We start from the raw sequence: 11,159 nt of genomic DNA on the forward strand, positions 1-11,159 counted from the left end.
CCCTATACGAATCTGGATTTGCTCCTCACAGAGCGCTTTCACATCGACCTCATAGCCCCATTTCATCATATATTGGAAATATTTCTTTATGAATAACAATGTAACATATGTAACTGGGATGTATTGAGGAACATCCTGTGCCATTCAGATCTGAATTCCCTCTAGATTTATTGATCTTGCTGATTGATTGATATACAATTAATATATATATAGATGAACAAGTACGGATGCATACCATGCAGAATTCTGAATTTCAGCCCTCTCCCCCTTATAAACCACATCCTGCCTGTAAATTTAGCATCAATTCACGGTCAAGATGCATTCCTCCTGTACTTTGGGGTTATAAAATTCTGATCTGGGTTGATTGGTCATTCCCACCAAAATCCCCTATTCTATTGCTGCTTCATCTTTGGTGGCAGGATGGAACACCCTTCCCTTGTTGGGGATGGAAAATCTTTAAATTTTTTCCACCCCAAAGAAAATATCTATAAAATTAGGAGTGTTTTAAAAATTGGGTTATGAGAATTTGAGAATATTTTAATAGTTTTTTGAAATTGACAAAAAAATTAAAGAATGTTTTAAAAAAATAATATTAAAATTTAAAAATATTTTAATAATTTACCATTGAATTTGAGATACAATCAGGCAATTATATACAAACCCCATCTTCAATTCAGGACAAAAATATTTGATCAGGAACGCTTCAAACTTGGAAACAAAGCCATACAACAACGCTTCAAACTTTGCAACAAAGAGTCCACATCAAATCAACAATCCGTGTTTGACGTAATTTGAACCGATTTGTCTTGCTTCTTTCTCTTTTTTTGTATTATCTTTTGGTGTTGGGTATTATCCTAAAGAGTAAAGAAACGAATGCATGCGATTTGCTTTGGACTTTTTGTCTGTCTACCTTCAGTCCTGAACAAAAATGATTAAACTTTGCTTTCATCATTCAAACTCCCCTTTTTGAATGTTTGAATTGAATTGAACCTGATTTAGTTAAGAAGCAGAAAAGTTTAGAAAGTAATAGATATTCAAAACCATAGAGCTGCTGACACCAGAGAGCCCAGGAGCGTGAAAGAAAAAACAATCCCTTTACCACACAAAAACAAAGCCTAGGGCCTAATGTAGGGGATTAGGATGGCAAGATTTTCTAATCCAGCCGAGACAATTTTCAATTGTCACAACTCACAATCAACGGTAAATGCTCATATGACTGACTGACTATATATGAGCGCCTGACAAGGGCATACTGGTAATTACATGCACTGGATGTAGATGTTTTGATCGTTATTGGGTATGGGGCCATATGGCTTTGGGGCTTTCCTATCACATCCCATTCGAATTCGGATATATCCGACCCGACCTATCATGGCCCGATTCTATTCATTAATTATGAAATATATATATATTATTACAAAATATAAAAAGAGAGAGAAAGAAAATATACATATATAATTACCCAAGTCTCCCTGAGAACTTACCAACCTGATTGCCACCTTCCAGTACATCGTATTCTATTTTAAACTATGTTTTCAACTGGACATAACTCGCTAAAATACATACCAAGAGAATACCATCTCTTCAAATAAAGATCGCATATATTATCTCTTGCAAAACAATCAAGCACTATGGAAAGCCGGTAAATTGCATCGTAAACAGTATTAAGGCTGTTCACAGGTCGGGTTGAGTCGGTTTATTGTGATTTTTCCAATCGATTTGATTTGGTTGAGTTACTTGACATAAAAATTGAAATCGACCCAATGTTAAGCAAAACCGACCTGGTCGATTTGAGTTGGGTCAGGTCGGGTCGGGTCGGTTTCGGTTCTAAGTTCATCCCTGTGATAAAATCTTACTAATTTTAAAAACAATCATAAATCGAACATCATTTCAGCCATCTCCTATGATAAAATTTAAATGAAAAGTTAATCACAAAAGTTGTTCATTAATCACTATTCACTAATCCAAAGTTTCTTGCAACCATTCAAAAACTAGGTGGCCTAATGGGCTTTAGAATTTCATGTTTGAACTAGGAACTAAGTCTGTTTGGTTCGGGTCGGTTTCGGTTTTTTTGTGTGAAAACCGAAACCGACCTGAATCATCGGTTTAGGAATTTGCACAACCCGAAACCAACCCGTGCTGATGAAAACCTGACTGACTCGGGTTGGGTCGGTCCGGGTTGGTCGGTTTTGTCGGGTTGGACCTTCTTATGAACAGCCCTAAGCAGTACTTATTGATGAAAATAAGGGTAAAATCAAGATTCAAAATATCAATACGTTTGATATGTCGTATTGGGTGTATTGTATGGTATCTGTAGTTTTTTTATTTTTTTTATTTTTTTAAATCTGATTCAGAGGGGCCGATTTAAGGTCTATCCACTTCCTGAATCGGTCGAAACCCCGATACACCCTCTATAGGAGCGTATCGGAAAGCTCTTGATACAATATATATCAGCCGATATAGCCCGATGTATCGATACTTTGGACCTTAGGTAAAATTGATTAAACAATGCTTTCTACAATAAGCCAGATAAATAACGACACGATTGATTTTGTTTTTGAAAATAAAAACAACCCCATATTAATAAATTTATACTCTTTTTGCTGATATGATATTGATTTTTGTTTTTGAAAATAAAATGAATCACGTTGCCGAACACCCCTAAAGTTTTCAACAGTATACTATCACTATGGTCCCACGGTGCCACCATGGTTAAAAGAGTGTCAACCGGTTGGGATAAGGATAACTCAGACATGGACTAGGGGTGATCATGCGTCGGGCCGGGCCGGGCTTTGCATTTACGATAAGGGCTATAGCTTAGGCCTAGGCTCAGCTCGGCCCAGGGTTCTAAGCATGAAACAGAAGCCCTAGCCCAGGTCCACACGGGCTCGGGTCAGGCCAGGCCTAATTTTGGGCCAATATCTTCCATATATAAAACATTACATATCTATAATATTTTACATTAAATGACATAACATGCATATAAAATTATTTTATACATTATATAATAAAAATATTACATATAATATAAATTATACATATCATGCTATAATATTTATATTTAAAATATATAATCTAATGTAAAATAACATGTATACATTATACACAAAATGTGTAAGTTTAAGTATATGCGGGTTGGGCTTAAAGTATTAAGCCCAAGCCCGGCCCTAAAATTTGCGGGCCTAATGTGGGCCCAGGCCTGAACACAAAACCTAGGCCCAAGCCCGAAATTTCTGGGGCGGGCTGAAATGATCACCACCCCTAGGCCCTAACATGGACTATTATATGCATCCAGTCTTGTCATGAGTCGAATCCATCAAATGACTAGAGGTCTGTGAAAATTGGAATAATCCCATTAAAAACAATGAAACCACATCTTTTTGTCTATAAAGGGAAAAAGTTGATTTGTTTTTTTTCCCTCTTATTAATTTCAATATGCATATACTAGATTCCTATTTGGTCTTAGGCCATGTTTGGGAGTGCTTAAAAATAAGTGCTTATTTGGGCCATTAAGTATTTATTGGTATTTGGAAAATAAGCCCGAAATAAGCACTTATTCAATTTTTTCCAAAATTATCCCTAGTTGAATTTTAAAATACCACTTATAAAATTATCCCTATTTGAATTTTATAAAATTACTTTTATGAAAGCACTTTTATAAAAGTATTTCTACAAAAGTACTTTTAAGAAAATACTTTTATAAAAGTTTTTACAAAAAACAGTTTTACGAAAGTACTTTTACAAAAAACAGTTTTACGAAAGTACTTTTACAAAAGCACTTTGATAAAAGTAATTTTACAAAAGCACTTTTAGGAAAGTACTTTTACGAAAGAACACGTGCTTTTATGTTTTATAAAGTGCTTTCGTAAAAGTACTTTCGCAAAAGTGCATTCATAAAAGTGCTTTCGTAAAAGTACTTTCGCAAAAGTTCTTTTGTAAGTGTTTTTTGTAAAAATGTTTTCATAAAAGTGCTTTCGTAAAAGTGCTTTCATAAAAGTACTTTTATAAAAGTGCTTTCAATGGGTATATTTTGAAAATTTGAAAGAAAATGGAGGACAAAATAATCACAAATGATTATTTAAATGTTTATTAGAGAAAAAGACTACCAAAAACCTAATATAAAATAAGTGTTTATTTTAAAAAATAAGCACTTGAAAAAGTTGAGTGCCAAATGCAAATAAGTGCTTATTTGAATAAGCACTTATTTTTAACTTAAGCACTCCTAAACATACTAATTGGGATGTGTATTTTGGGGGCAACGATTCCCCATAGCAAGAACTCTGCATACACCGTAAGCATGAGAATCCAGCCATATATTGGGATCATCTCCAAATGAATTTAACATGTGTGTATAGGAGATATTCCTAATGTGTGGTTGGATGGTGTATTCAGATCTTTTGCTTGTAGGACGTTTGGACTTACTCTGGGAATCTGTATATATACCAGTACCTTGTCCCACAAAACAAAATTCTAGCTAACAGCATCAGCACATACAACCATGTTTGGCCTTTGCCATTTTGTGATTTTGGGGTACAGTATCCGTATTAAACTCTATGGGGCAATATATGGCTAACATTCATTGCTCTTGCAACTCATTATATTCCATCTAATGATTAAAATATCAATATATGTCCAATACCCAAAGTTGGGTATCAATGCATATCAATATAATACTTGCTTTTTATTTTATTTTTTATATTTTGCAATTATTATAAGGTAGGGGTAGAATGTTAGGTTATTCTAACTGTTCTAAATATTTGGTACGTCAGTGTATCCAAGAGTATGTGATAATATTTTAATCCTTGAATCCATCTCATGAAAGATATATAAAGAGAACAAAACAAAGCAGCCATGCATGGCATCGGGACATAAACAGTTAGCTTGTAGAAAATACATTCAGAAAAACAAAAGTTGAAGTTGATTGACCAAAGTTGCAATTGCCTTGTAGAAATAAATATGTAATCAAACAAATCCTAACAAAAACATTAGAATTTTTTGTTTCAAAAGCATGTCTTCTTTTCATAGTTTAGTTTAGTATTAGGTTTCTTACTAAGAGGTAGCTCAGTTGGTATGCCGGAGGATTTGTCCCAGTGGAGAGGTTGCTTCGAGTCCCACCATACCATTGTGTTCGAAAGGAAAAGTGTTAATCATATAACATTAGATATTTATAATGTGTACAAAAGATTTTAAATTGTGGAAGATATGAGACCACATGAAGATCATAATAGAATTGTACATGTGGACTCTGTAACAGAATTGTACACATGGACTGTTAGACTCTATAATACTCCCCCTCAAGTTGGAGATGAAATTGATCGCTTCCTAAGGCCTTGGTGAAAACATCCGCTGGTTGGAATTTTATGGGAACATGAAAGGCAGCTACCGTCCGAACTTGAATATGTTCATGGACAAAGTGACAATCTATCTCCACATGCTTCATCTATTCATGGTACATGAGATTTGAAGCAATATGCAAAACTGCCTTGTTATCACAATAGACAGGCATGAGTTGAGTGTGGCATAGCCCAAGATCATTAAAGAACCTCTTGAACCAAATAAGTTCACTGGTTAAAGCAGCCATGGAGTGGTATTTGGCTTCACTGTAGGTTGTGTGTGTGTCTTCCAAGATATAGAAAAAACACCCAACATAATGAAGTAGCTTGTTGTTGATCGTCTAGTAATGGGGCATCTTGCCTAGTCCAAATCACAGTAGCCATGAATAACTAGGTCATTTTTGGTAGGAAGAAAGAGTCCATGATCTAGGGTGGACTTCAAATACCTAAGAACATGAATTGCAACATCATAGTGGGCTTGTTTGGGTTGTCTCATAAACTAGCTAAGTACATGTACTGAATAGTTGAATTTAGCTTGGTAATTGTCAAATAGATTAACCTTCCAACCAATCTTCGATATCTATCTGGTTATGTAAATGAAGGCCCTTCTACAAGAGCTAGTTGCTATTGTTGAAGCAATGGAAAAGAACTAGGTCGACAACCCAACATACCTATCTCAAATAGGATTTTAATGCCAAGAAAGTATCGAAGTTATCCAATATTTTTAACATGGAAACAGTTATTGAGGTAATTTTTGAGTCCAGCTATGCGATCAAAATTATTCCCGACAATGATTATATTGTTGAAATATACAAAAACTGGCAAGAAACAATTTGGCCAAGAGGAAATGAATAGTGTATAATTAGTTGTAGATTGAAGAAAACCATGATGCTTTAAAGTTGTGGCTAGTGTGTCAAACCAGTTGTGGGATGCTTGTTTAAGTCCATAAATTGACTTTTGAATATGACAAACCTGAGTACCACTCGATGATAAGAAACCTGGAGGTGGCGACGTGTAAACTTCTTCGCGTAAATCACTATGAAGAAATGCATTATTCACATCCATTTGATGAATATCCCAAATACAAGCAACAACTAAGGCTAAGAGGCATGTTAGTGTAACCAACTTTTCCACAGAAGTGTAGGTGTTGTTGTAATTAACTCCTTGATGAGTGTAACTTTTGACGACTAACCTAGCTTTGTAACAATTAATGGTCTAATCAGGTTTAAGTTTAAGTTTATATACCCACTTGCAACCCATTGGAGACTTACCAAGTGGCAAAGAAGTTAAAGTCCAAGTACAATTTCGGGTAAGAGCAGTCAACTCATCTTGCATGGCTTGTTGTCATGTAGGATGTGCAATGGCTTCCTCATAACTTTGTGGTTTTGTAGTGCTCAACAAGGTAAACGAATGAGCTAAGGGTGAACACCCAATAAAGTGTGATATGGGATGTTGTATGCTAGGGTTCCCTGGATCATTGACTCGCAAAGTAGGACAAACAAACTCTTGGAGTTGCATGGGAGATCGAGTAGGCTGGTCGGATTTGCGTATAGGTCTAATGAGACTACTGTTGGACTCAATTTCAGGCCTATTGAGGACTGATGAAGGCCCATCAGAAACTATAGTGGGCTAGTTTATATTCGTCATGGTGTGGACAAGTTTTGTGGAATAAGAATCATAGGATATGATAGTATCAACAGATGTGTCATCAATCATAGGAAGTGGTACCACTGGCTGAATAAAAGATTGATGGGGATTTGAGATGTTCAGAAAGGGAAATTGGTCCTCACAAAAATGAACATCTCGTGAAACAAAAAATTCCTTATTATTAAGGTTAAACAATTAGTAGCTTTTTTGTCCTTGTGGATAGCCTATGAAATACAATGATGGGCCTATATAACAAATTTGTCATGGGGTTTGCCTTGAATTTGGCCATAACATAAACAACCAAACATCCTCAAGTGGCTATATGTAGGAGGCTTAACATGTAACAAATCATAAGGAGATTCCCATGCAATCATGGTGTAGGCAAGTAATTTATTAATAAAGTGGAAGTGAGCACTAAGCACACACTCACCCCAAAATTGTATTAAAAGTCTTGCTTGGAATTGTAAGGCATGTACCATTTCAAGTAAATGGTAATGTTTTCTCTCCACTACCCCATTCTGATGAGGGGTGTTAACACATGTTCATTGATGAAGGATGCCATTATGTTGAAAATAAGGCTTCATGGGCTCAGACAAGAATTCAAGCCCATTATTAAATCTAACAAACTGAATAAAATAATAATGGAAAGAAAATAATAAGCCCCAGAGTGGGATGGTACTTAGTATGCCCTCCAAATATCACAATGAGCAATATTCAAATATGTAGTGCTTTTATTATAGCTAAGAGGAAAAGGTTATCTGGTGAGTTTAGCATGATTACATGCACCACAACATATAGTAGCAACAATTGGGGAAACATGTAGAGTTTTTGGATCAATGACATCAATCATAAGAGGCATGTCCTAGCTTATGATGCCACAACCGAGAATACTGATATGTAAAGTTGTAGAGTTTTGTTGTCTAGTGAAGTGATAGAGACTATCCCTCTTTTCAACCACTCCAATCGTTTTCTTGGTTGTTAGGTCCTGTAGGACATAAAAGGTGGGGAAATAAAACCATACAATTCAACTAATTAATGAATTTATTCACATATACTAGACTATAATTAAAATTTGGAACGAGAAGAACATTTTCTAGATGAATATGATCAATTATCTTAACAAATCTTTAAGCTTGCACGGGCACTACACTGCAATTGGGCAAATGGATTGGGTTAAGGGAACTAATAGATTGTGTATCAAGAGCCGTACCGGACTACGCACTAATCATATGGTCTGAGTCTCATACATAACTAGAAGGGTGTAAAAGTTGACAAGCATGAGCCTTACCAACATAACTAGTTGTAATAGTGCGCATATCAAAGTTCAACAGATCCTTCAGTTGTTGATATTGATCAAGACCCAACCAGCAATTAGAGACTTGTACAATCAGATTGATGTACCTTTTTGACATTTACTGTAAATGAATAAAGTACATAATTGATTCATGTCATTGTGGTGTGTTTTTATGTAATACCCTTAAACTTGACACTTATGAGACTTGTGCTAGTTTAGAATCTTTACAACTGTTGGATAGATTTGGGGAGAATTATCCTGCCAAAGCTAACACTAATGTGCCGCCAAGTTGGTTGGAGTGGCTTGTCTCAACTGCCAAGGTGAAACCTGACGTACATACAGTGTGAGTTTACTTGAAACCCTAAACCGGACCAAAATTTCAGTATTGCCCTAGACCTTGGAGACAAATGGGCAAAACTAGAATGTTACACTTGACCCCTAGACTCCATTATGATACTGTACTAGGTGCCGATCTGGGCTGTCTTTGATATGCCAATCAGTGAGATCCTTAGAGGGGGTCAAAACCTAGGTATGTTGGGACAATCCGAGAATTCATCTGAGTGGGTGATCATAGTGATAGGATCAGCCCCTTTGTCGGACAAAGTAAATGATCGGGGATGCACTCCCTCTGATGGAAACCTAAATTGTCGACAGTTGATTTTAACCATTGAAATTTGTTTTGCAAAACACACACACACACACATATATATATATATATATATATATATATATATATATATATATATATTATGGTTTCCAAATATTGCAAAATGTTTGAATTCCCGGGATCCATGTGAGTAGAGAGTGCGGCACTGCACCTTGCAGCCAAGGGAGAGGTCCTCTCTTGTCAGGTAGTGTTTGATCATTATGGGCTGAGAGATTAAGTGTAAGACCATTAAAGGTAATACCTGATGCGCTAATCTTGCATTTGCCCACAGTCCTTAGGTTTTCATAAGGTGGCTGGACCCAATGACCATTTAGTGTAAATGTTGGGCCCATTAAGAGCCCATGGTAATGGACTTAGGGGTTCACTGTCGCCTACAGTGAATTCGGCCAGGCCTTGTAACAAAGGCTAGGTTGAATCCATGTGGTTGATGTATAGATCAATGTTTTGGGTTCCACGCCATACAAGGATAGCCAACTGGACAGCAGTTTGGAGGATAAGTGAGCACATGGACTTAATGGGCTTAAAGCCCATTCGAACTAGCTTAATGAGATTAATTAAATAGGGGGCAGTTTCGGGATTTGGATCAGCAGATAGGATAAGGGATTATCCCTATCCACTTAAAGAGTCTAGATCCAAATAAAGATTTGAATCAAGAAACTCATAATTTGATTAGGAAGGCTGATCTTTATCTGCAGATAAGATAAGGGATTATCCTTTTCTCTTAAAGAGAGTCAAGATCCAAATAAAAGATTTGGATTAGAAAACTCCTAATAAGATTAGGAGATCATCTCTTTAAGGCCATAAATAGGAGAGTAGAGCGGACATCAAAATACACTCACAGTCTACTAAATTAAGAGAGAAGACTACACAGTTTGATTGCTTTTGTCTTCTGCTCTTTTTCTCTCCTACTCTTGCCGCCCCTACCTAGTCGGTCTCCACTTGTGGGAGCGATCAAGAATCGTTTTTGATATTGCTTCTTAGTAAAAGAGGCAATCTGAAGTCGTGCTCACCAGCCCTCTACTACATTCTTGATGAAGAATTCGGTTCTTACTGAAGAGCCACCCTATTGATTCTGCTTCACCTCACTGTGTCATCTTCAGTGGGAGCAACTTTTGGTCTTCTCCTTGGGCGTGAGCACCTTCACTGGGAGTTACTGTTACTCCATATCAAGTATATCTCTCTCCTCCCTTTTGGTTCTAGATCTGATCCGGTTTGTTTCAAGATTGATCATTGAAAATACAGTTTTCTAAAAGAGGGAATGCGATTCTCAAATGAGAGAGAGAAAGTTTTGAAATTTTACCCAACCTTCCTACAGGGTTCGATCATCCATACGATGGATCTCTCATCCCTTCAGTCTTTTTCAGAAATTCACTTTTTTGAATTTCTAAAATAGGGAATGCACTTTTCAAAAGCATTTATGTCCAGTCTAGTCCTTATTGATAGGGAATATGGGTACTCAGAATCAACATGCTCCATATTCTGATTTCAGATATTCAAGTTTTTTAATTTATTTTCTGCTTCAGAAAACATAATTTTGATGATTTCGAAAAAAAGTCATTTTATGTGGTATATGGGTGACTGTCTTCCTGTCATCAATCTGTCCAGGGACAGAAAATTGAAGCTCCTCGGCGATGTAGCGATTTCATTGAAGATGGTCGATTCCTGCTGTCGTCTCCCTCTGCCTCTGGTGAAGATCAAACATGTTCTAGAGACTTGACGTTCTCAGTCAATCTGTGCCTGCCCTTCCTGCTATTATTATTATGCCATGACTCATGAGTTGATCAGCTTAAGCTTGATAGATTAATCACAGGTTCAGGATCCAAAAGAAAAAGCAATTCTATTTCCAAGTCAGTTTATAAATCAATGGGTACCAAAAAAGCGGCAAGGCATGATATGTGAATATGACTATCATCCTAACCAAATCCTGATATAAAGCAGCAGGGCTTATTGCTGATGAAAGTTGAGTAGAGTGCAACAACAGTCTTATAGTTATAAAAACTCCATACACCACATAACCACACTACTTATAGCCCATGGAACATTTATAGCGGGCATGATCGAGTTTGACGAACTCATAAAGCAGGCACCTCTCAATGCCAAAATGGAATGATCATCGCGCAAAAAGTAAGGCCAACATAGAGCCAACTAACTTTGAAAGATATAGGGGTGGCAATTTTTCACTCAACCCGTTGAACCCACCCAATCCATCCAGTATCTA

The sequence above is a fragment of the Nelumbo lutea genome, chromosome 6, assembly GCF_056320005.1.
Source record: "Nelumbo lutea isolate HS-2025 chromosome 6, American lotus-T2T, whole genome shotgun sequence".
In the NCBI taxonomy this organism is placed as follows: Eukaryota; Viridiplantae; Streptophyta; class Magnoliopsida; order Proteales; family Nelumbonaceae; genus Nelumbo; species Nelumbo lutea.